The sequence below is a fragment of the Cyprinodon variegatus genome, unplaced genomic scaffold (genome assembly GCF_000732505.1).
Source record: "Cyprinodon variegatus isolate N-32 unplaced genomic scaffold, C_variegatus-1.0 Scaffold201, whole genome shotgun sequence".
NCBI classification, from domain to species: Eukaryota; Metazoa; Chordata; class Actinopteri; order Cyprinodontiformes; family Cyprinodontidae; genus Cyprinodon; species Cyprinodon variegatus.
The window spans coordinates 695,216-695,494 of record NW_015150654.1 but is presented as its reverse complement, the minus strand read 5'-3'; positions in this window follow the sequence as shown (position 1 = coordinate 695,494).

Here is a 279-nt window from a genome sequence, read left to right as displayed (position 1 = left end):
GGAGGACAGACTATGGACATGCCTGTCCTAACTGATCTCCAGATAAATTGTCCAACTGAAATAGAGAATGTTTCGCGGGCTACACTGGGCAAACTGATGGATCTGATTTTCTGTTTTAATACATAATTTAAATTTTGTATTGATGGTTAGCAAACTTCCAGAGCTTCCTCTCAGGATGTCTAACTTTATTTCTAAGAATTTGCTCCTTGTTTACTGCTGCTCAGGGGTCAGAGCAGATTTAAATTCATAGGGGTTTTGCCATAAAAAATATAGAACCTG